The sequence below is a fragment of the Molossus molossus genome, unplaced genomic scaffold (assembly GCF_014108415.1).
Source record: "Molossus molossus isolate mMolMol1 unplaced genomic scaffold, mMolMol1.p scaffold_m16_p_9, whole genome shotgun sequence".
In the NCBI taxonomy this organism is placed as follows: Eukaryota; Metazoa; Chordata; class Mammalia; order Chiroptera; family Molossidae; genus Molossus; species Molossus molossus.
In genome coordinates, this window is record NW_023425403.1 from 88,167,654 (window position 1) to 88,192,240 (window position 24,587).

Consider the following 24,587-nt stretch of genomic DNA (forward strand, 5'->3'; position numbering starts at 1 on the left):
TCCCCTTCAGAAAACAGGGCTGGGTGCTCCATCTTGTCAGGACCACAGGATGCATACTGCAGCTCTGATTTTTCCAAATGGGTTCTTGGAGATCTCTCTTAATAGCTATTGTACAACACATTAACCTTAATAAGACATTTTCATGTTATCAAGTTAATCCTCTCGATAACCTGTGAGTTAGGTATAATTATTCCCATTTTACAGATGACATGCTAGACTAATTTAAGTCTAGGGTAGTAGGCAGGGTAATGGCCTTCCCAAAATATCATGTCCTAATCACTGCAACCTATAAATGTTACCTTATAAGGAAAAAAACATAGTTGCAGATGGAGAGATTATTCTGGACTATCCAGGGCCCTAAATGTCATCACAAAGGTTCTTATAAAATGGAAGCAAAGGAAAGTCACACACACACACACACACACACACACACACAAGGAAGCAGTGTGACTATGGAGCCAGAAACTGGAGTGATGCAGCCACAAACCAAGAAACACTGGCAGCCACCTGGAGCGGGACGAGGCGAGAAATGGATTCTCCCTGTAGCTTCCAGAGACGCGCGGCCCTCTTGACATCTTGATTTGGGGCCAATGGAACTGATTTGGAACTTTTCGCTTCTAGAACTGTAGAATAACTTTCTGTTGTTTTAAGCCACAGAGTTCGCAGTAATTTGTTGAGCGCAGGAAACTAACATATTGGTAAATTGGTCTAAAGTCAAATAACAGTAAGAGGTTCAACCACGATTGAAATCCAGGTCCTCTGACGTTCAGTCCTAAACATGTATCTCATGGCCAGGAATGCTCAGAACATGACCTGACCCCTGGCCTTTGGAAGCTTTACGACCTTCTAAACTGGTAAGAATGGCTAACTCCTTTACCTCGAACATATCTCTATGTGACATGCCCAGTATTACACGAAGAGTTTTTTATATGTATTACATCTTTCAATACTCACAACCTTAGGAGTTAGATGCAATTGTATACCTGTTTCAAATGAAGGGGGAAAAAAAGGAGGTACAGAGAGGTTAAATGACATACCCAAGGTCACACACATGTTAGAAAGTTATTTTCAGATATAAAAATAAATATGGCAGAATAATATTTTAAAATATATCTTTCTATTAATTTTTTAGAGAGAGAGGAAGGGAGAGAGAGATAGAAAAATTGATGTGAAAGAAAAACACTGATGGGCTGCCTCCTGCACGCCCCCTACTGGGGATTAAGCTTGAAACTCGGGCATGTGCCTTGACTGGAAATCAAACTGGGACCTCTCAGTTCATGGGACGACGTTCAATCTTCTGAGCCGCACTGGCCAGGCCAGAATAATATTTTTTAAGTTGTAACTATGCTCAATCTCCTTTCCATATCAACTTTTTCCCTCCTTGAAATTTCTTCATATGTTCCACAAATTGTCTCCCCCAACTTCAGGGAGACATTATGAATGACTCACTGCCTTTGGAGTATTAAAGCAGAGGAGAGAGGACAATAGAGTCCAATATACTACTCATATATGACAAGCTAAAGTGCAGCTGCAAGATGGTACAAACTTGGAAAACAGGATCTTTGGTGTTCCCAAACCACTTCGTCCAGGAAATGATTTCAAGTCTGGGGAGAAAGAAAGGGGCAAGACCTGTATGCAGAAATGGAGAACTTCCGAGAGGCTACCTGGCTTTACCACCTGGGAGCTTGATGGCAGCAGGGCCAGCGCTCAGGCCACAGCAGTCTGGGTGCTGCTCACCAGCTGACAAGCAGGAGTGATGCTCATTTGGCCTTTGCTCAATTCCATTCAACCTGCCTGATATGGACAGTCACCTCCCTCCACCTCCAACAGCTTGGGTCACTCACACAAGTAACCACAAACACCTGGAAAGGAGAGTGAGTCCTTGTCACCTGGAAGGTGGAACAACGGGCTCAGAAGGTCCCTAGGACTGAACCGAAGCATTTTGTGGTCTCCCCTGAGATCCCCTGAACCTCTTCACCCCCACCTCTTTTATTATAGCAATCAGCAACCAACCGCTAGGCTGAGAATGCATCCCGTGGTCGCACTGCACATTGTAAGCTGGGGGGAGCCTGACTCAGTGGGTTTCTTAAATCCATCACAAAAACTAATGCTGTTTGTAGTTAGTGTCTTTTGTTTCTCCAAAGGACTCAGAGATGTTGATGCTCAGTCTGTTATTTAATCATACACCATACTATGGGGGCTTCCTGGGTCATTCTGCAGATATTTCTCTTCCACCTCATCCTTCTCTGACACATGATTCATTAGCAAGCCAGTGCAGTTATGGAGCAGTGCACACAGTTAGCCACACTCCCATTTACTCGACCAGTGACAGGGGTCCCATCCATTTAACCCAATGCCAGATCTAGCAACGATTTAAGAGCTGGAAAGGGCAAAGCACCAATCACAGTACATAAGGCTTGGTCCACTGGGTGAAGAGGAAATAGAAAGTTTGACCTTTTAGACTTATGCTAACGTGTATATCACCAAGGTCCACTTAGTCAAAGATCTTTTCTGAACCATATCAAAGAATTAACAATATCTCTCACCATAAGCAAATTCAGATCTTTTTTCAACCTACAGAACTAGATCCAAAGCATTTATATATTTATTTCTAAAGTGTTAAAATTTTGTATTTAGTGGGGATATTTGAAGGCCTCCAAAAGGAAGAGAATGGCATAATATTCTATGACAGAAGACGTTGAGCGACCAAGCTGTAAGTGGTTAATTTGGTTAATATGGCATGGTGTTTACAACATATCCTTTTATTTAGTCATACATATCTTGACCTATTTTCCATTGTATAATATATGTTCAGCCCCACACCAAACAACAGGAGAATGAACTCTGAGTCATTGGCCTTCCAGAAGCAACCAGTTCTTTTCTGCTACCTACCCAAGGTGGCTTTACCCTGCCTTACATGTCTTCTCATTAGATACTTCTGGAGCACTAGACAATTCCAAGTCACAGGCAAGGCCACTAAAATAACCCATCTCTGCCCTTTTGAATGGAACAGCATGCAGCACGTGGGAATCATTCAAGGTTGAGTTGATCTGCAAAAACTTCACTGGGCAGAAACCACAGGAAGCACAAAGCAGAGTCCATTTTCACGTTATCAGTCCACATTCTCAACACGAGAAAGTTCTCAATCCTTCTCCTTAAAGCCCTCTCAGCTAGCTTTTTAAGTCCCTTCTATGGTCCTTGGGGTGAATCACCCTTGTAATTATTATTATTTAATATTTACTATACGTGCTTGACATGTGTAGATTTGGCAGAAATATGCCAAGTTTATTTAGTCATTGCCAATGTTCTTCTAGAGCTGTAAGTACTGCGGAGAACGTGTATACTTGATCTGAACTCTTGAGTGTTGATTCTTTTAAGTAATTGTAAACAGAGTGGAAACTCTGCCATCAGAGAAGCATTTGCAAAAGGGAGACCAAGTCAGAAATGAGCAGCAGATGGGGCTTGAGAGCCAAGAATGAAAAATCTGGGACACTTCCAAACTCCGTAAATCATTATTGACTGAGCTTCATGCTGTCTTGATGACTTTTACTACCTCTTGGTTCCAATTCGAAGTGCATATTAAAGCAAGCAAAATTGCAAAGACCAGAGGGGCTAGAATAGTAAACTATCCATAGCTTAGCAATCGTTATGCATTAATTATTCAGGAGCTGGAGCTACTCTTTGAAAACATTAAAACGAGTGACAGCAAAGAAATATGCATTCCGTTTGAAGGATGGAAAGGAGTAGTGCTATTTGGGGTTGATGCTAGCACGATATTTAGCAGAGCATGACAGGTTTAGTAGATAAATAATGTGATGTAGTATCATCCAAACTATTAGCAATGTATTGGAAGGCTCAAGTATTCCCCGTAGGGCATTTACATTGGATTTGCTATGATCGCAATATCTGCACAGTGATGCATTACGTGTTTTATTCTCTTTATTATATGTTTTCATTACTTTGTGTGTTAGAATGCAATAAAGAAAGCTGAAGCAATAAAGGCTGATTGATAATAATTCTGCAAAGATGCAACTTCCTATCTAAAGCAGTTCCGGAGTCAGAAGAACCAATGGCAATGCACTCATCTGTTCCTTTGTTAAGATTTTATCCTCCTGTCTGATAAAGAAAAGGTAATTGGTTTGGAAACAGTTTTGGGCGACAGCTGGCACTGTGTGGTGAAGGAGCAAGAAGGTGGGGACGAATATGTGCCATTTAGAATGCTGCGTCCTGCTCGGGGTTCAGCCCTCTACTTCTCTCTCTTCTTTCTCGTCCTACAGTTAAATATCAGATGTCCCGTTTTAAAGGGAAAATAAGTAATTGTTCAGGATCACTATGGTCTGGGCTCTCTCACTCTGACAGTCTATCCTACATTTTAAGTCTGTTTAAACCTCTTCGCAGGGGACTCAGACTGGGATCATGGGAACCAGGAACATAGCACGCATGTTGGAAGGGGAAAGAGTCCCGCCCGAGGTTTCCACGAGCTTCATGGATTCAGACAGCGCCGCGATGTGTAATGAACTGGTAAGAGCGTCTATCGGAGTAATTTTCACAGAGGTTTTGTTTGGGGCATTCCGGGAAGTGACTGGGCTGGAAATACAGGCTCGTGTTTGTCCGGGTGGTCGGAGCGAGGGGCTGCATCAGGAATAGAATGAGGTGGTTTCAAAGGGACTTTGAAGACCAGGAGAGTAGAAGTGCTACTTAAGTGGACAAAAAAGTGCAACACAGAGTCAGGGCAAACAGCATCCTCCTCACGTCTGTGCCAAGCACAGAACGGCTCCACCGGGGTCAGGATGCCTGGGAACACAGCCCTGCCCCCCGTGTTTGAGGCTATGAGAGCCCTGGGAGAGGCCCCAGTCCTGGTTGGGCCAATCAGCCCCGACCGAGGCCACCCGCCTTGGACTGGGGAGAGGGCTAGCCTAAGGGAGTCCCAGGGCCGCACGTCCGTCCATCGTCCATCCGTGGGCAGCGCGGAGCAGAGAGGCGGGTGCAGAGCGCCTGCGGGGCACCTCCCCAACCTCTCAGAAACACTCGCGGAGAATATTGCAGAGAATTGAGGTCTTGTATTAGATAGGTGTGGTTTGAGTTATAAACATTAAGCGACGTTATTTGTACCCACAAACAAATGAGGCTTTGGGGAAATGTAGGTTATGTTGAAGTAAAGGGGAAATTACATTTGTGATTGCAAAGGGCAGCCAGTCACGCTCAGTATATCATTTTCTAAAAGGCCCAAGCAATATAAACAACCTGCAGTTAAACACACTCATGGAACAGAGAAACGGTACATTCGGGTCAGGCCAGGAGTCCTCACGTGTGGCGTGACAGGGATGCCTAGGGATCCCATCAAACCCAGGTCAGCACTTACAAGACACTGTCGCACGAGAGTCAACGAGAAAGCCTGTTCGAGTGCAGACTGCACGGCCCCACTCCCCAGAGGTCCTGATTCAGTCAACTCAAATATTTTATAAGCCGCCTTCTCAATTTAATCTGGACAGAAGAGGTCCTCCAGCCACTCTCGGGTAAACAACAGTCCAGGTGTATCTGCCAAGGTCGTCTGGGTCTGCATTGCCAAACCAGAGGCCAGAACTTCGGGGAGGCACCAAGGCTGTGCCCAGAGGAGAGAGCCCCCTGTGGAAGGCAGAGAGCGAAGTGAGGAAGGCAGCATGAAACGCTGTGACCAGACACAGGGACAGAAAACAGGAAGTCGAGACACGCAGAGAGAGGAGTGTGATGTGGGATGGAGCCCTGGACAAGCAAGGGTGCCAGGTCACAAGAGTCACACGGTCCCCTTGGCCTGAAGTCAGAGCGCCTCCTGTTGGGCTGGACAGCGATGGAAACTCTCAAGAGATAAGGACATCTGATTATTTATGTCAAGTATTTCTGCAATTGCTGTGTGGTAGGCATATCTTCAGGGATGCCAAATCGACTTCTGAAATGCATTTTCTGTAATTGGTAGAGTTGTTTGCAGTTGAGTTATAGGTGTTTGTTTGCAGGGCCAGCTTTTGAGAACCTCTGATTTTTCACAGATGATATTCCTCAGAAGTTACTTGGTGAGGCAGCCTCAGGTGATAGAGCATGTGCTTGGAGGCAGAAATCCTGGGGTTCTAATCCAGACTCTGCTCACAACCTGGGTGACCATGAACAACTTATTTTACCTTTGGGCGCCAGTTCTACATTCTGTAAATGGGGATGATTGCACCTCATTTACGAGTGTTTGGTGTGGATTAAATAAAATGAAAAATATAAAAATAAAATATAGTTGTGAAGCATCCCTCACAGTGCTTGGCATTTAAATAGGCATTGAAAAAATAAAACTGTTACTATTATTACCAGACTCTATAGCCTTGAATAGCTCATCTCTTTTAAATTGTGGTTAGCATATCATTACACTTATCCAAATTTTAAGTAAAAACAACTATTTTTTCTCATTTCTTAGCACAATCATTTATTTGTAGTTCTGTTACATTAAAAAAGAATATATGATTAATGCGAGTTTTGTAGAAATGTCAACACTTGGGGAAGATTATTGTTTTTTCACGTGCTTAATATAATCCTGGCTTTTCTTAGACTTAAGCAGTGTTTCAGACTGGTCGTCTCTGATTCACACCAGCAGCTTTCTGTGCTTCCCCTAGACACAGATGACTACTTGAGAACGGCAGGCCTAGGTGGACAACCTGGGGTCACAGAAACTCCCCTGTTCTTCCTACTGCCATTGCTTAGGACTAGTTCTCTTTACCTTCTCCACTATTTACTTATGTCTAAGACTCACTGTCCTTAATTCTATTCTTTTCTCTTTCCACCCAGAGCTGAGTAGGAGCCAGGTGGAAAGTGACAAATGCAATGAATGCAAAGTGGAAGAGGAAAGTTCATTCCTGCGCAGGTCCTCGTTGTGGGCTTTCACTGTGGCAATGTTTTGCACTTGATTTAGTACTGGAATATGATTGGTAAATTCCATCAAATGATGAATTTCTCATGTGCTTTGGGAGCACAGAGGAGGGAGTAACTGCCAGAGGCAGGCTCAGTATGGCTTCAAAGAGGCAGTGATGTTTTACCTGGGTCTTGAGATAATAAAGGTAGAAGACAGAGTCCAGATTATTTCAGGAAGAGTGGATAGCATGGGCAAAAGAAGGAAGAGCAAATACCACATGTGGCTAAAACTCCCTGCGTGTGTATATGAAGGGGGTGTTTGGAAATAGCAATGAAGGACTGGAGGTGAGATGAGAATGACAGGTGGGATTGGACTCAGAATAGTTCTTAATCCAAGCTATAGAGTTATCACTTTATCTATAAAACTCAACTGGCTTAAGAAAATTATTCCAACGGCACTATGTACATAAATTAGACAGAACAAGAATAGGTTAAAAGCCTATTGCAATATCTTTTAACTGGTACATCTCCCAGACCATACCCTCGTTCCCTACCACTACAAAACAGAGGTGATCCTACAAGAGAAGTGGCATCAACAATCAGCATCCTGTTTGGGTAACAGATGATCAGTGCATCAAAGTGAAAGTCAACCTTTTGTATGTCCAGACAACTTTCATTTAAGACCTAGAATTGCAGGTTTTGCTAAATTAAAAGGAATTTTACTTTTAAAATAGGTATATTTTATTTGAAAATAGATTTTGCAGCTGTCTCTAGTAAAGATGTTACTCACCTAGATCTGCAAAACTAGGATACTGAGCCACCCTTCAATGTGATTCTCATAGTAAGTTCAAGCTCAAAGCTCTCTTCAGTTCTATATGACTGGGAAGGTGTTACAATGTGGACAAGGGAACATGACCCTGGGTCTAGAAAGCTGCTGCTGTGACCAAAGGTGGAAGAAATGATTATCTTGAAATTTCATAGAATCCATAAAAAAATCAGGCTGTTTGCTTTTATAGATTCTTCAATCTACAAGAATAATTGTAATTTCTTCCCTACCCCTTAATCACACATGCTCTAGACAATTAATGCTCAAAGTTTCATTTAAGAAACCATTGCTTCCCCTCAAATTTTAAACTTATTACCAAAACTAGCTTCCGTGAGCCCAAGAAAATCCTTGAGAAATTCTGGCCAAGTGAATCTTTTGTGAATCGCTGACATGGCCTTGCGCTTAGGTCTCCCCATTATCAGACTTGTTCAGCAATGTTCTTCTCATCTCTCTACTTATCCAGAAAACTGACAAAACTGCCATTCACTTCTGTTCCAAATTATAGCAAATATCATCACTTTATGATGAGTAAATCACATTGAAGAAACAAAAGCAATAAAAAAAGTTGTTTACTTTCTAAACTTAATTCAAGCCCCTTTTAAAGAAAATAAATTCTGACCTCAGTGTACCTTACTTGCTCTTCCTGAGAGTTCCCTTCCTCCTTTGATCTTTCCTGTCATCTCCAATTCCACCAGAGGTGATAGAACCTCTCTATCTTATAGACAAGATAGAAGCAGGACAGGATGGTGGACTTGAATTCCAGTTCCAGAAGATCTTGATTCTAATCTAATCTTTTCCACACAATAGCTCTGTGACCTAAAGCCAGACGATTAACCAGTCTGGCTCAGTTTCCTCAGATATAAAATGAAGGTAAAAATAACCTATGGACTATGGGGTGTGTGTATCTGTGTATGTGTATTAAACTGTGTTCAGTAGACACCTTGATTTCCAGTTACCTTAATGGGAGAAGCTCAAACCTATTACTGCACAAAATTAGTTTGGTCAAATCACACACATACACAAGAAATGGACCTAAGTATATGTAAATTGACTCAATTGCCCAACCAAGAGACACAAATGGTTAAACTATAATTTTTTAAATACTTACATTTAAAACAAAATTTATAAAAGCAACATCTAAAACAAAAATCCACAGGAGAATTAAAAGTACAGAAAAATTACACATTAACCATGTACTAAACAACAAAAAAATATGGTGTAGTTAAAATAATTATCAGATCAAAAATAAGCTTTAAGGGGAAAAGTCATATTAATGGAGAGGGCTTATACATATTAATAAAAAGTTAATTCTCCAGAAAACTGTAAAAATTCTAAACCTGTACATACAGAATAAAATACCTTCAAATATATACAACAAAAGGTTATAGACTGAAAGGGAGAAATTAACTATCATAGTAGATTTTAAGACACTTCTTTCAGTAATTTAGAGATCAAGCAAACAAAGAATGAGCAAGTATATAGACTATTTGAAGAACAGAATTATTCCTATGTTAATATACGTATTCTTATATTTATAGGACATAGCTAGAGAATAAATATTCTGTTCAAGTATACACAAACTACGAAAACTGACCACATAAGGAAAGTCTGAGTAAATTGCAAAGAATCCTATCATAATCTGTAACCTCTGATATTAATAATATTCAATTAGAAATCAATGATAGAAAGACTTTGTAAAGCTCATATATTTAGAAAGTTAAAAATATACTTGTAAATAATTCATTAATCAATAGAGAAACCAGACCTAAAATGTAAAACAACCCAGCTGGTATGGCTTCATCCCATGGACTCAGAGGTCCTAGTTCGATTCCTGGTCAGGGCACATGCTCAGGTTGTGGGCCAAATCCCCAGTGGGGGGCATGCAGAAGGCGGCCAATCGATGTTCTCTCTCACATCAATGTTTCTCTCTCCCCCCCCTTTTTTTCTCTAAAAAATCAATAAAAACATTTAAAACTTAGTAAAAATAAAAATGTAAAACAATTATAAAAAACTACCTATTGAAATTTGAGGAACGCAAGTACTTGAAGTAACATTTGTAGTAATAAATAATTTTATTAAAGAAAAAAAGGCTGAATATAAATAAGCTGAGTCCAACCTAAGAAATTAGAAAAGCAACTAATCCCCTAAAAATGATAAAGAAATTAAATTTAAATTTAAAATTTCTGCTCTGTGAAAGACAATGTCAATAGAATGAGAAAACAAGCCACACACTGGGAGATAATATTTGCAAAAGACAAATCTGATAAAGAACTATTATCTAAAATTTACTCAAAAAATCTTAAAACTTAACAATAAGAAAACAAACAACCCAATTAAAAAATGGACAAAGACCTTAATAGACACTTCACCAAAGAATGGACAGATGGCAAAAAAAAAAAAAAGCATATTAAAAGAGACTTCACATCATATGTCATCAGAAAAATGTGAATTAAAACAACAATGAAACCACTATACAACTATTAGAACGGCCAAAGACCTTAAAGTGACAACACCAAACATTGGTGGGAATGTGGAGTAACAGAAACTCTTATTGGTTGCTGGTGGGAATGCAAAGTGGTGCAGCCATTTTGGAAGACAGTTTGGCAGTTTCTTACCAAATTGAACATACTCTTACCACAAGATCCAGCAATTGTGCCCCCAATGGAGTTGAAAACTTAAGTCCACCAAAAACCTGCACATGGATGTGTATAGCAGCTTTGTTCAAGGTTGCTAAAACTTGGAGACAACCAAAATGTGCTTCAGTAGGTGAATGAAAAAAACTGTGGTACATCCAGACAATGGAATATTATTTACCACTAAAAGAAAATGACCTATGAAGCCACAAAAAATATATATATATATATATGGATAAGCCTTAAATGCATGTTACTAAATGAAAATAGTCAATCAGAAAAGGCTACATATTTAATGATTCCAACTATATGACTTTCTGGAAAAGGCAAAACTATAGAGCCAGCGAACAGCTCAGTGTTGCCAGGTGTAGAACGGGGCAGGCAGTGAGGAGAGATGAGCAGAAAGAGCACAAATGAGTTTTAGAGCAGTAAGAGTGCTCTATATGATACCCAATGATGGGTCTATATCATTATACATTTGTCCAAACCCATAGAAAGTACGATACCAAGAATGAACCCTACTGTAAACTATGAACTTTGAGTGATAATAATGTTTTAATGTAGGTTCATCATTTGTAACAAATGCACCACTCTGGAGGGATATGTTAACAACGGGGAGACGATACCTGTGTGAGGCAAGATGTATAAGGGAAATCTCTGTACCTTCTCAATTTTGCTGCGAACCTCAAAGTGCTCTAGAAAAATAAAGTCTTAAAAAAAGGAAGCCATAGACTCACTAATTAGGGCACAAGATTGATTTTTGTTGTTGTTACAGAAAGGAAAGTCATCTGTTTTCAAAATGAAGATAACGTGGCAAGAAGAATATATTGTATGAACTTGGTTAAACCACTTACTCTCATAATCCTCAGTTTTCTACAATTTAAAATCAGGATAATATTGTCTAAATCACAAGAATTAATTACATTCAAGCCTTGTGCATTTTTTCTTAGTAGGAACCTAAGTAAACTGAATTCAATTAAGTTAAGGTAAAATTAGTTCCAGCATATAGAGGGCCACAGAGTAATTCTGTCATGTCTGTTAGCACTATATGTACAGAGTCATAAAGAAGCCTCTTGCATGTCTATGAGACATGTTATACACAGATCACCTCCGCCTGGATTCCCTCTATGTCAAGAGCAGCTGCTGTCAAATGCCTCACACACCTGCTTCTAAGTACAGACTCCCTCCAAGCCCCTCACCAGTCAATGGAATCTGCTCCCCCTCCGTGCACAGTGCAAAGGCTCCATTCTCACCACTGCCTCTTTGGTGCCAACTAACACTTGAAGCACCCAAACCAAATAAGAATCTTGCCTTTTGCTAACATTTCCAAGACAGTCTTAGCGACTATATATAAACAATGACAAACAACAACAAAAAAAGGAGAAATAATAAGACTTGGCCTCTGTGGCTCAGTTGGTTGAACATTGTCCCAGGCACCAAAAGGCCGCTGGTTCCATACTGGGTCAGGGCACATGCCCAGGTTGCAGGGGCTTAATCCCCAGCAGGGGGTATATAGGAGAGGGCCGATTGATGTTTCTCACATTGATGTTTCTCTCTCTCTCTCCCTTCCTCTCTCTCTAAAATAAAAAAACACATATTTTTGAAATAAGGAGAAACAATAAAAAAGAAAACACACGAGAAATTAGTTTGCACAATAAAAACCTTCAAGTTTTTAGGATTTAGCCACCTTCTGGGCTGCAAAGTTTATTTCTGAAATGAGCACTTTCTCCCATGTTGATCAGAGGCAGATAGAATGTCTTCTATCCTGCATCTGCCAAGGACAACGTCAATGCTCAACAAATATGAAAGAAAAACGATGATAAAAATGTGAGGCCGAAGCTCCATGAAACCCTTTGCCAACTCCTGCTTTTGAAATTCTAAATTGCAAGCTAGACCATATGGTTCCACATACCTTACTGACTAGAGGCTTCTCTCTTGGGAAATGACTTAATCATGCATTTGTCTTTCTGGGGATGGCTGCATTTTCTAAAAGCCCTCTGTCCTCAAATGTCTACACACATTTTTTTTAAAGGAAAACCTTATGAAAGCAGAACATTCAAGAGCCATTAGTAGTTACACTCATACGCTTTCATACTTACCCACAACTCTCCAAGCAGGCCTCCCTGTGGTTACTAAATTTTTCCTCTTGCTGAGATTTCCCAGCATGCTCTAGGTTTATCAAGTAAAGCCAAATATTAAGAGGAAAATCTTGAAAATCCTTCATTGCCTGGGGTGGAATCAAATCAGAGGAGCTCTCTACTCTGGCACCAGCCAGCTGAGCTGCAAACACTGACCCAGCCCCTGCAGAGAAGACTCATCATGAGCAGAAACTCATAATGTTGCCGAAATATGTTGTAGACTCACGAATGGGGGGGAAATGAAGTATATAAAACAGTGGGAAAGTTTGCAGAAATAAGAGTTAATATTTATTTCAGGCATTCATCTGTACATTGCAATGTTGAAACAATTTTTTCCTCAGCATTTCTTTTTGCCCTCAAGGCCCTACATTAGATAAGGTTCTGAATTTCTTAATCATAGCAGCTATGCACCATGTTTCAATTAGCAACTAAATGTAGCTTTTGCCAAAGTAAGTTCTGGACCCAGAAGACAGTTGATATTAAAACTGAAAAAAAAAAAAAAATGTTGAGCTGGAGACAAGAACGTGGATGCCCATATTCCTGGTCAAATGAATTTTATTATGCCACGTTTTAGTGTCGTCTTTATGTATTCTACTTGGTTACTCAGATTGTGAAAAATACAAAATAAAAATTAAGTGGCTGTGTAATATCTGACTTGACAGTTTTTCCACCTGGCATTTCTTTCTTTTGTAGCATTAACTCCCACTGTCTCAAGGCGAGGATGCATGAAATGTGGAAAGCCACCTGTCTCGTTCAGTGAAATGAGAAGGATGGTGGGCTGGGAAGGGAGCCTAGTTTCCAAGACCATGTTTTAAGCAAATCCCTAGGACTTCCCTGAGCCTTACCTGTGATTAGGCTTTTATAGAAAATGCCTTTCTCAGTAAAGGAAACAGAATCTCTAAGATTATCGTCTCTGAAGGAGGATCTCTGGGCTTGAAAAGCCACGTATGCCAAATATCCAGGTCTGAATAATCTGAATAACCAATCTATCAAATAAAAGTGATGTTCATGGGGAAAGTTGCTGCTTCAGCTCATAACTCAACCACACAAGTGTGGTGGGGTTGTTTGCAGTCTTGGATGTAACAGAAGGACTGTATTTGTACTTCCCATCTCATAACATAAAATGGTGAAAAGACACAAACTCAAGAATAAAATGTCTGCTGGTCCAGCTGTTGGTTCTGCCTTGGTTTGTGCTAAGATGTCAGCGGTTCTATCTAACATTGCTTTTCTCCCTCACTGTAACTGGCAACACAGTGGGAAAAGCAAGGCTTAGGATAGTTTTGACCTTACAGACGCCCTGGAAGTGTCTCAAGAACCACGAAGCACTCACAGACAATACTTAGATAACCTCTGGGTTCCTACATTAATATAAAATCAGGATGTTGACACATTTGGCTTCAGGACAGCAGACAGAAACAGGAAGAGAACAAAGGGGAATCCATTTTTAAATACAAAGTTTCATCCCCGGGCTTAATAATCAGACATCTGGTTCTATACAATAGATACCTTGTGTTTTTCCCTTGGTATTTTCATCGATTTCAAAAATCACAGTATACTAATTGATAAAAGCGTATTGCTGTACACATTAGTTTCCAACAGCTGATATAACAAATGATCACTTATGGTAATTAAAAAGAAACGTACATTTATTGTCTCACAGTTCTAGAGGCTAGAAATCTGAAAGCTAGGTGTCAGTGGAGACACCCACCCTTTGAAAGCTGTAGGGCAGAATCTGTCCTTGCCTCTACCTAGCTTCTGGTGGCTCCCAACAATCCTTGGTGTGCTTTGGCTTGTAGTGACATCACTCCAAACTCTGCTTCCATCTGCCCATGGAGTTCTTGCTGTCTCTGTCTGTGCCTCCTCTCCTCCTATAAAAACACCAATCACTAGATTTGGGGTCCACCTTATTCTAGTGTGACCTCATTTTAACTTGATTACATTTGCAAAGTCCATGTTTTCAAATAAGATCACATTCATAGTGACTGGGGGGTTAGGACTTGAACACATCTTTTGGGGAGATGAAAAATGAGAGACATGAGTTACTATTATTATGTAGTATAATGGGTTCAATTGTGTCCCATAAACCAAAAATACTACATAAAACAATGAATTAAGAGCAACTCATGCTCCTCATTCATCTTCAAAGAGTTGGAAATATTGAGCAAGAAATTTTGCTTTCTGAATCAGCTTAACTGAGGTAGATTATACATAATAAACTGCACATATTTACAGTGTAAATTTTGATAAGTTTTAACATATGTATATACCCTTAAATTATCACCACAATCAAGATAGTAAACATATCCATCACCTCCAGAAATTTTCATATGCTCCTTTGTAATCCTTTCTTCTTGTCCCTCTCTGCCTCTACCTCATGTCCCCAAGCAACTGCTGATTTGCTTTCTGTCACTATGATTAGTTTACATTTTATAGAGTTTTATATGTATAGTGGAATCACACAGTATATAATCTTTTTTACTGACTTCCTTCACTCAGTATAATTATTTTGCTATTCATCTGTGCTGTCACATGTCAATGATTTATTTCTTTTAATTGCTAAATAGTATTCCATTGCATGTGTATAGCACAATTTGTTTGTATATTGACCTACCATTAGAAACTTGGGTTGGTTCCAGATTTGGTTATTACAAATAAAGCTAAGAAAGAACATTTAAACCTTCCAAGTGCAAGAAATTTACTTTTACTATATGCTATATATTTTATTTGTTCACGAAGTAGCAACGTATTTGTGGTGGCACATAAATCTAAGCTCTTGAGGTTTCCAAGAAGTTTGGATTCTACTGGTATAAATGGTAGAAAACCTTTTGGGAAGAAAGATACATGATAAATTAAGAGCCAAAAAGTGATAATTTTCTGCTCATAATCTCACTTTTAGAAATCTAACCTAAAGGATTATTTTTATTTTATTTTTTCACATATTCTTTAGTTTTACTTAAAGCTGCATAGTATACCATTGTGTGAATGTATCACAGTTTATGCAACCAATCTCCTGTGTGTGTTTTTCCCCAATATTTTTCAGTTACAAACAGTGATGTATATATTTTGTACTGGTGAAGTTGTATCTTCAAGGTAAATTTTATTTTTATAGTTTTGCTTTTATATTGAATGTATTAGGGTGACATTGATTAATAAAACCATATAAGTTTCAAGTGCACAACTCCATAACACATCATCTGCACAGTGCATGATGCATTCACTACCCAAAGACTGGTGCAGTCACTGTGGAAAACAGCATAAAGTTTTGTCAAAAAATTAAAAATGAAACTGCCTATGACCCAAAGATTCCACTTCTGAGAATATATCTGAAGAATCCTGAAACACTAAGTTGAAAGGATATATGCACCCCTATGTTCACTGTAGTGTTATTAATAATAACCAAGATTTGGAAGCAGCCCAAAGGCCCATCAGCAGATGAGTGGATAAAAAAAGCTGTGGTTATTTACACTACTGGACTCAAAAAAAAAAAAAAAAAAAAAGAAGGAAATCTTACCTTTGGAACAGCATGGATGGACCTGGAGATTATTATGCTAAGTGAAATAAGCTAGTCAGAAAGAGTCAAACACCAGATGATTTCATTTATATGTGCAAAATCTAATGAAATAAGTAAACTAACAAACAAAATAGAAACAGATTCATAGATATATGAAACAGACTGAGAGCTGTCAGTGGGGAGAGGGACTAGGTGGGTGGATGAAAAAAGCACCTCACAGACACAGACAACAGTATGGTGACGGCCAGAGGAAGGGGGTCAGGAGAGGTGGGGGAGGGAGCAAAGGGGTGTAAATGGTGGCAGAAACAGAACTGACTAAAGGATTAATTTTTTTTTAATAAAAAGTGAGCTGGTGAAGTTATTTTCTACAGACCTCTCTAGAATAGTAAAACTTTGGAAGCAATCTAAATATATAATAAGGAAATATTGAAACAACATGAGACAGAGTTACAGATCTAACATTCAGTTCAAAAAAACACAATATAAAATTATGCATAGATTATGATTGTAAGCATATAAAATTTAGATATGTTTGTGAACAAGGGAACTTAAAATCTATTAGTGTTATGCATAATCCACCGTTATGGAATTGTGAATGACATTTTTCTTCTACTGTATTTTTGTTATAAAATGTATATGATAATAAACATCAGGAGGAAACAGTTGACTGCTCCAAAGTCACTGAACTCATAGACTTCTTTGGTAATATGCAAATCTGTATGTACCCATTTGACCCAGTCTTTATCATCAATGAAGTAAATTAAAATGTTGTCAGAGACCCAGTCTATTCTACCAAATATATATATATATATATTATAAATTTATATATATTTTAAAATATATTTATATATGTAAATATATTTTTATATTTACATATAAATATATATATATTTTTATATATGTATGTATAAATATAAATATATATATATAGCTATATTTTAGTCAGAACATAGAGGCCAGTATGAGAAAGTCTACTCTGGAAATCTTCTTTCAACTCAAAAGTATATAAATATAAATTAAAAATATCGAGTGTTGGTGAGGCTTCACACACTGCTGGTGGGTATTTGAATTGGTACAACCACCTTGGAGAACTACTTAAAGTTATCTAATCCAGCATTACATACTGCATACACTAGGATCATAAATCCCTTTCTCGGTGTATACCCAACAAAATTGTACCTGTTTGTTCCGCAAAGGCACGTACTAGAATGTTGATAACAACATTATTTGTAATAGACCCAGATTACCCAAATTCTCATCAACAGAGAATGAATAAATAAGTTTGTGGTAGAGACACAAAATAGAATCCTATATGACAATTAGAATGAACAACCTACAATTACATATATTCATATGACCGAATGTCACAAATGTTGAGAGAACTAAACCAAATGCAAGAGTGAATAATAGTTGTCTTTGGAGATATAACAGGAGATATTGAAAGGAACATAAAGAGGCTTCTGGGACCCTGGCCAGGTAGCTTAGTTGGTTAGAGCATCATCCCATACACCAAGGTTGCAGGTTCAATCTCCAGTCAGGGCACATACAAGAAGCAACCAGCAAATGCATAAATGAGTGGAGCAACAAATCAGTGTTTCTCTCTCGCTCGCTCTTCCTCTTTGTCTCTAAAATATCAATCAATAAAACACATGCTTCTGGGGTGCTTATGATCTATTATTTATTGCTACAAATGCTGGTTATATGAGTGTATTTAGTTTGTAGAAATTCATCAAGCTGTACAATTATGCGTACTTTTCTGTAATGTATATTATACTACAATAAAAGATTTTGTAAGGTTGATAATCATTATCAACTTCAAGAGTGTTACTAGGAGCTTTTTTTTAATGTAATTATTGAGAACTCAGCAGAGAGCATATAAAGTTTTGAATTTACAATGAACTAGTCATGGTTATATATAGCATGGTGCATCTGGGGAACTTTGTAACCAGCCAGAAATGGTTATTGCTGGTCTCAGAGCTGAAAGCTCTCCATAAATTTTGTTTTCTCTATTGCACACAGTCTGATGATTGGCAAAAAAATAAAACATGGAATCAAGAAGGCCAGAATGCCCTCTGTGAGAATAAAATGTACTGACAATATGGCACACAGCTGCACCTTCATCCAAAGTTGTATGGAGCTGATGAGAGGTCTAAGTGGCTATACAACTTGGAGATCTAGTGTGTGTCCCTTTGCCAGAAGTACCGTTAGAAAAAGCAAACAGAAAATATGTTTCCACTAAGATCTCCAAGGGAGAAAATAAAAACTCTTCTCCAACCAAGAGGTGAAAGGAGAGGAGTATCAGCTTTTCATTTGTTAAGATCATCTCTAAGAAGCAGAGGAGAAATTGTCTCTCTGTCTGAAGTATTATTATTATTATTATTTTGTCCTCACATAAATGCCCAAGAACTGTTGGGTTACCAAAATTTCTATTAAGAATTTAAATTATCCTGGTTTTTAATCTTACAGTTTCTGCTAAGGATACAAGGTTTTGAAAGTGAAAGGCAGAATCTGGCAAAATTGGGAGTAATGTGGATGCCAGCAATGGGGGATGACTAAATATGTCCTGGAATGTCACGGAGTACCATAAATTAACTCCCAGAATAAAGATTATGCTCTCTAAATATCATTTCCCAGTAAAAGAGACTATTCCTCTTCGGAGAAATCATTCAACCCAGTCTGGTGTAAAAAATGTACTGGATAAGTCGAATATATCTTACTGTGTCAAAAAGCAGGTAAAACAGCATGAACAATTGGAGTTTTGTCAAAAAAAGACAAAAGTCTAAGGAATTTCCATTGGCCAAGGATGGGACCATTTGGGAATCAAATTGAATAATAATTTCAACAAACTGAAATATAGATATAAAAATCTATGAATCCAAAAATGTAATTGATCATTACTGGGTATTGTTACAGCACCAACTCATTATTCAGAAAATTGACAGATAAAAAAATCAAGCCTTTATTCTGCCTTTCCTATACAAACTTTTCAGGGTTGCAATGATGAACAGAGGAGAGTTCTTCATAGAAGACTTCTAGCTAATAAATGCAGAACAATTAATAGATTAATAAAATTAATTATTTTTCAACTCTGAATGAAATAATCATTGTAGATAATGTTCAATACTGAATTCTAAAACCATTAGGTAAAGGGTGATGAAGAAGTTTATGTTGAGGAAAGGTAGCTGACCACAGCTGAACCCACTAATCAATCTCAGCATCACTAAAAGTGGGCAAACCAGCATTCTATTTTTCCCAATTGTGGTGCAAAAGGAAATGCACAGCACAAGCTAGTAAGTATTCTTGTTAAAAGAATTAAGCTTGGATCTAGTCAATCTTCTGTATTCAGCTAAGTATGTAAAGAAAACAGGGTTAAATGACACCATAAGAATACAATAAGCCAAATCTAGAAGGTGAGAAATTTTACAAGAAAAATAACTTGGTTTCTTCAACAAATAGATGCATTAACAAGGCATTAAAGTCTGTAAATTTAAAGAGGACTTAGAAGACTTATCTGGAAATGCAATGTTTTGCATTTGAATCTTCATAAAACAAACCAACCATATAAAAGACATTTTTGAGGCAGTCAGTGCGATTTGAATATGAACAAGATATTACATGATTTTAGAGGACTATTATAAATTTTGTTTAAAGTGATAATGGTATTATGGCTATGTTTTTTAAAATCTCTATGTGTTAGTGATACATGCTGAAGTGTTTACTAGATAAAAATAACAAAGTCTAGGATTTGCTTTAAAATATTCCAGCAAAATTACGTACTGGAAATAAAGATAAGAGCTAAATGAACATGCCACAGTGGAGAAAGAGGGTATTTTCACAGAACCAGTGTTTTTCCCCATCCCATGTCCATCAAAACACATCATTGCTCATTTAGTTTAAAAAATGCAAATGCTTGCACACATACATCAGTTGCTTAATGTACAATAAAAGAATGGGAAGGGGAAAATGAAAGAATAGGGACAACTATGCTGTCAGGATGTGGTGGAACCAAATGGCAGTTTTCTACCTGAGAATGTCTTCTTGGTCTGGAGGAACCGCGTTCCGGAGTAAAGGAGCAGGTTCCCCTTTTAGCAGACGCCTCCTGTTTGCTGCTGGAACACTTCAGCTGCATCTTCCTCCTCTTGTCCAACCGTGTCTGCTTCATTGATTGGCTGCCCATCCAATCAGAATCTGATCTGCCTCATCAACAAACCCTGTTCTTCACGATAGGTTTTCCTTAGTTTACTATATGCCTCTAAATTGTAAACTGCACCACGGAACCATCCTGCCCACCACCTTCAAATTAATATGGTTGTTCTCAGTCTTGACTCCTTCCTTGGGCTTTTTGTAGGCCATGGCGAGCACCCGTGTCTCCTCAGCTGCAGCTTCACGAGAGATACCAGGTCCTCACATTTCATTGGAGAATTTTAATGTTTTTCATTTATCATTATAAAACCAAGGGCAATATTATACTTTTTTTTTTTTTTTTTTAATGTAGCTGTTGCATGTAGGGCAATCTGTCTTCAAGTAGAGATAAGTGACTCTAAAGGAAATAAATTATAGTAAATTTTCTTTCAAGTCATGTCTCTTATTGTTCAAATAAACTTCTTGTTTTAAAAATTACTTCAGTGACCTGGCCGGTTTGGCTCAGCAGTTAGAGCATCAGTCCATGGACCAAGGAGTCACGTGTTCAATTCCAGCCAAGGGCACGTACCTCGGTTACAGTTTAGTCCCTGGCTAAAAAAATACATATTCTTCAGGTGAGGATTTTAAAAAAAATTACTCCAGCAAAAATGTAAATGAAAAATGTTTAAAGTCAGGTGGAATAGATGAAAGAAGATTTACAAAATGCCAATTAATGTAAAAGCTACGTGATGGGTAATAGGAATTCATCATATTATTTCCTTCATTTTTGTGCATGTTTTAAATTTTCCATTTTTAATTAAAAGAGAATAAAAGAATAAATTAAAGTTATGCCAGTTGATCTGGTGTGATTCCATGATTTCTTGTTGAGTGAAAAAAAAGCAAGATGAAGTAAAGAATACATTGAATAAAAATAATACTATAAAGATTCCAATATGGTGACAGATTAGATGGAAGCTACATTGACCTTCAGGACCAAACTTGAATTACAACTAAAGTATAAAAAAATCATCCTGAATAACCAACTGAAGGGTGGCAGGAGAGAAGCCTTATAACCAAGGACTTGAAGAGGAGGAAGTATAAAGGAGTGAGAGGCTGGCCAGGCTCCCACAGGCAGCAGCTGAAGTTCCAGAGGAATATCTCAGCTATGAGGGGTCCCTTCTGAGAAGTCTAGGGCCTAAACCCCAAGCCAGGCTCCCCAGCCTGGAGTACCAGACCCAGGAAAGGTACTCACATAACATCTGGCTGTGAAAAGCACCAGAGGCTCTCTCTGGCAGGGAGAGATGGCTAGAAACACAGGCACCCTCTTAAAGGGCCAATGCACAAAATTTTGTTTGCAGCCACTCATCTTGGGCTCTGGAAGAAGAAGGAGAGTCTGGGGTTGGTGGTTTGGGGAAGAGAGCTGAGAGGACAGATACCAGGATATGTGTGCTGAGTCATTCTCCCAGAGGGCATAGTCTCTCTTTCTCAGGCAGAACATTCCCATTCATGCAAGTATTTGCCTGAGGGAAAGCAATAGCCCCACCGGTTGGAATCTACCTTGTCCCACCCTGTGGAGTTTATGCCTTGCTGAGGGCTTTAGCCAGGGGCTCATTAAGTGACTGAGATTAACAGATAGCCTTCAGGCAGAAGTAAATCTCTGGCTGCTTCTATTCTTTGCTTAACCTGTTCCTGGGCCTGGGGCAAGTAAAAGGAGACCTTGGTGCAAAGCTTGGTCCTTTCCACATGCAACCAGGCCCAGCAGAGTTGGCTCCAAAATGCTTGCTGAAGGCCAGTCACAGACAGCATCTCACTTTGTCCTGCATCAAACACCCTCTGAAGAGGTCCAGAACCAATACACCCAGTGGCCCAATTGAGGCAACAACAGAGCAGGATCCAATAAGCTTCACAAGCAAAATATCCACAGGGAGATATTGGAAGGCACAAAACCCTGCTGACACAAAATTTACGTCATGTGATCAGCACCTGCAGATCATCTACTATATAAGGACACCCTACCAACATACAGAGCAATAGAAAATCCAACTAACATATAGAAACAAATACAAACAGGAAGCCAAAATGGGGAGAAAAAGAAACAATTACCAAATGAAGGAACAAGATAATTTTCCAGAAGAAGTGCTAAATTAAGTGGAGGAAAGCAATTTATCAGCTATAGAGTTTAGTGTAAATATTATAAGGATGCTCAACAGCATGAAAAAAATACATAGAAGCCATAAAAAAAGGATCAGTCAGAAATGAATAATGCCATATCTGAAATAAAAAATATACTGGAAAAAATAAACAACAGGCATGATGAAGCAGAGGATCAAATCAGTGATTTGGAAGACACGGTAGAAAAAAATGCTCTATCAGAACAGGAAAAAGAAAATGACACTCTCTGGAAAAATATATTTGCCAATAATACATTGGATAAGGGGTTAATATCCAAAATATACAGAGTACTCATACAACTCAACAATAGGAAGACAAACAATCCAATTAAAAAATGAGCAGAGGACTGGAATAGACAATTCTCTAAACAGGACATACAAATGGCTAAGAGACATAAGAAAAAATGCTCTACATCACTAATCATCAGAGAGATGCAAATTAAAACAACTATGAGATATCACCTAACACTTGTCAGAATTGCTGCCATCAACAAATCTTCAAACAAATGCTGGTGAGGATGTGGAGGAAGGGGGACTCTAGTACACTGCTGGTGGGAATGCAGACTGGTGCAGCCTCTATGGAAAACAATATGGAGTTTCCTCAAAAAATTGAAAATGAAACTGTTATTTGACCTAGTGATTCCACTTCTAGGAATATATTCTATGAAGCCTGAAACACCAATCAGAAAGAATATATGTACCCCTATGTTCATAGCAGCTCTATTTACAATAAATAAGATCTGGAAACAATTCAAGTGTCAATCAGTAGATGAGGGAATAAAGAAGCTCTGGTACATTTATACAATAGGATAATATGCAACTATAAGGAAGAAAGATCTCTTATCCTTTGAGATGACATGGAGGGACCTGGAGAGTATTATGCTGAGTGAAATAAGCCAGTCAGAGACAGACAAGTACCACATGATCTCACTTGTTTATGGAATATCATGAACAAAATAAGCTGTCAATCAAAATGGATTCAGAGACATGAAGATAGGGAATAGACTGAAAAACCTCAGAGGGAATGATGGGGGGATTGGGAAGAGATAAACCAAAGAATTTATATACATAAACAATGGACACAGACAATAGCTTGGGGAAAGTAGGAGGGGGCTAGGGGTAAGGATACATGGGGGGCAAAAGGGGAATATCTGTAATGCACTCAACAATAAAGATAAGGTTATAAATAGATAAATAAAATGAGGATAGTTTAAGGGACCTTTGGGACAATATGAAGCAAACAACATCTGCATTATAGGGATACCAGCAGAAGAGAGAGACTAAGTGATCAAGAACATATTTGAAGAAATACTGTCTAAAAACTTTCTTAACCTGGTGAAAGAAAAAGACATAGAAGCTCAGAAAGCTCAGAGAGTTCCAAACAAGATGGATCCAAAGAGGCCCACACCAAGACACATTATAATTAAAATGCCAAAAGTTAAAGACAAAGAGAGAATCTTAAAAGCCACAAGAGAAAGGCAGTCAGTTACCTACAAGAGAGCTGTCATAAGACTGTCAGCTGATTTCCCTCAACAGATACATTTCAGGCAAGAAAGGAATGGCATGAAATATTTAAAGTGACGAAAAACAAGGATCTACAATTTCTTTATCCAGTAAGGCTATCATTTAAAATTGAAGGAGAAATAAACAGCATCCCAGACAGGAAAAAGCCAGAGCCCTGGCCGGTTTGGCTCAGTGGTTAGAGCGTCGGCCTGCGGACCAGAGAGACCCGGGTTCGGTTCCCACTAAGGGCACATACCTCCGTTGCAGTTTGTTCCCGGCCCTGGTTGGGGTCATGTGAGTGGCAACCACTCAATGTGTCTCCTTCACGTTGATGTCTCTCTCTCTCTCTCTTCCTGCCTTTCTCCCTCCTGCTCTATCTCAAGGTAAAAATGCAGAAATGTCCTCAGGTGAGGATTAAAAAAAAAAGCCAAAGAAATTTGTTACCACCAAACTAGCATTATGAGAAATGTTAAAGGCTTGTATTAAGACGTGGAAGGCCCTGGCCGGTTTGGCTCAGCGGTTGGAGTGTCGGCCTGTGGTACAGAGAGGCCTGGGTTCGGTTCCCGCTAAGGGCATGTGCCTCGGTTGCAGTTTGTCCCCGGCCCTGGTTGGTCGTGCAGGTGGCAGCCACTCGATGTGTCCCTTCACATCGATGTTTCTCTCTCTCTCTCTCTCCCTCCCGCTCTATCTGAACAAAAAATGGAAAAATGTCCTCGGGTGAGGATAAAAAAAAAAAAAAAAAAAGACGTGGAAGGAGGCCTGGCTGGTTTGACTCAGCAGTAGAGTGTCAGCCTGCAGACCAAAGAGTCCCGGGTTTGA

General features: G+C 38.9%; 1 pseudogene; it reads right to left on the reverse strand.

Annotated features, from left to right (window-relative positions):
• Positions 1-19,650: 19,650 nt before the first annotated feature.
• Positions 19,651-20,325, reverse strand: LOC118622822 (annotated as a pseudogene).
• Positions 20,326-24,587: the final 4,262 nt, after the last annotated feature.